Source organism: Myotis davidii, unplaced genomic scaffold, assembly GCF_000327345.1.
Source record: "Myotis davidii unplaced genomic scaffold, ASM32734v1 scaffold571, whole genome shotgun sequence".
Classification (NCBI taxonomy): Eukaryota; Metazoa; Chordata; class Mammalia; order Chiroptera; family Vespertilionidae; genus Myotis; species Myotis davidii.
In genome coordinates, this window is record NW_006283136.1 from 838,964 (window position 1) to 841,112 (window position 2,149).

Here is a 2,149-nt window from a genome sequence, read left to right on the forward strand (position 1 = left end):
AGTTGATCGAGACGGGCACTACCATGGGCAACTGGGGCTCCATCACCTTAGGAGCGATATGGAATGTATCTTGGAATCGCCCACTAGAACGGAAGGATGGAGTATTTCTCCCCCAGTCCCTGCCTGCCTTAGTCAAAGTTGGTCCCATGAGGTGTTTGCTCTTTGCAGGGGTCCCAGGTTGCAGTGACAGAGAAGCCCTGAGGCAAAGAAGATAGGGGGTGCAGCTGAGACAAGGTGCTCTTGGGTTACACCTGTTTGCAGCTGGTTACCCCAGCAAAGCTGGAGTACAAAGATAGGTCAGTCACAGGAGTCTGATATAACCACAGGCAGTTCAATCGTTCTCTTCCTGTCTTCCATGAATAGAACTGTATTTCCATTTACTTCTCAGTCCAAAGTCAGGACCTATGGTTTTCCTACGTGCAATATTAATTCTCCTGTAATTAACTGCTTTTCCAGCAATGCATAATCCTAAAAGTATAACCTGGTGACTCAATGTAGCTCTTCGTTATTATTGATGGCCATGGCATAGAGTAACTCCTTTGAAACATTGCACTGAAGCAGGTATTCTGCTTGAGTCTGTCTGTGAAATGGGCACAGAGAACCAAGTGCATTTTCCCTCCATGATAGTCCCAGTAGTTTTCCAGGCTGTATGGGTCTGGAGCTGGGGATGAAGAAGACACAACCTTGAAAGAAACTCATGGTTTGGAGCTACAGACCGGTTAATTTCCTTTTCTCCTCGGCCTGTTTCTTATTCTGGAGACTTGGCGGGGGTGGGACAGCCTGTCCTCTGACGCTGTCCTGTTGACACTCTGGGAAGCTGTGCTATTCAACTATTTTTAAACACCCTTCAGAGCAAATCTTTAAAAAAACATTCCATCTGATCAAAAGACAAATTTAAAAACCAACCACCCCTGGTGAGCTCTAAAGATAGCAAGCACGCCCGGACCTGGACGGAGCCTCCTCCTCACCAGAGTGTCCTCACTTCCTGAAGCAGCACCTTCTCTGGCCTGGGCGGGTTCCTGGAGGGCGACCGCGGTGAGATCTGCGCCCGGCTTAGGTCCGAGCCGGACTGGCTGCAGGGGGAGCCTAGCAGGCAGCTGGGCGCTAAGGGCTGGGGGGACGCTCCTCCCGAGCTGCCAGGCCAGACGCCCCCGCGCGTAGAGACCTGGGGCGGCAGCCCTCCCCGCCCCGGCGACTCCCGCGGTCGGGCCCCGCCTGCGCAGCTAGACCGCGGGCGCCCTAGGTGTCTGGGCGCATCCGGGTTGCAGAGGCCGCCGGAGTGCGAGCGGGTAGACGGCTTTTGAGAAGGAAACGGCGGCAGCGCCCCTAGTCGGTCTGCCAAGCCAGGAGCGCGGGTACCTGTGAAGCGCCGGATTAAGGCGAGTGCCTCAGCGGAACCCTCCGCAGGCGGGGTCCCTCCCCATTGGGTGTGGGGTCAGAGGAAGGGCCCGCATCTGTTCCGCCCGGGTGGGGCGCGCCCGCGCCCTCAGCCCGGTTTGTCCTTGTGCGGCCCTTGAGCCGGGTCTCCGGTTTGCGGGTGGGGAAGAGGGCATGCAGCCCTGCAGGCCGGCCCTGTGGCCGCGGCGGAGTAAAGGGAGGAAGATGGACTGATCCCGCTCAGACCCGTCTCAGCCTCTGATGGTCCCTACCCGCCGGCCTCCGGGCCTTCTGTCCGCCCTGCGGGAGCCTCGCCCGGCGGTATTAGGAATGAGGTGCCCTGCAGGAGGCCGCCCAGGTTGAACTAGCGGCCCCAAGGCTCCCAGACAAAAACCCTCGCGACTCATCGTCCCCTGCTGCCGCATTTTACGTTAGGGAACCCCGGGCCCGAGAAGGGAATGAACCCGCCCAAGGTCACATTGTAGTCCTGCTTCCAGCCCGGGCTATGGGCACCGCGCCCTTCGCCGTCTCTCTGTTCTGCCCAGCACCCCTCCTCTTCCGCGCCTTCCAGGAGGCTCTATGGTCGCGGGCGCGGTGAGCGCGCCCTCCCTTCCCGCTGCGCCCTTGGGAAGGATGCTAGACTGAGGTCTGGCCGCCGGTCCAGCTGCTTTGAGCACTAGCCAAGCCGGCCGTTGCTGGAGTACAGGACGGACCACAGGATCGGAGCAGTAGGAGGACCGAGGAAGGTGGGGGCGACGCGGTAGTAAGCTGG

General features: G+C 59.1%; 1 protein-coding gene across 3 annotated transcripts in view; it reads left to right on the plus strand.

The window, feature by feature from the left end:
• Nucleotides 1-2,149, plus strand: part of BDH1 (3-hydroxybutyrate dehydrogenase, type 1) — a 34,148-nt gene that overhangs the window by 2,743 nt on the left and 29,256 nt on the right. The window contains exon 1 of one of the 3 annotated variants that reach the window (XM_006753375.2): nucleotides 1,034-1,379. The exons of 1 other annotated variant lie outside the window; for it this stretch is intronic. The gene's annotated coding sequence lies outside the window, so the exon portion shown is untranslated. Of the gene's footprint in view, nucleotides 1-1,033; nucleotides 1,380-1,433; nucleotides 2,124-2,149 lie in introns of those variants that run through there. One more of the 3 variants, XM_006753378.2, reaches the window with a different exon arrangement.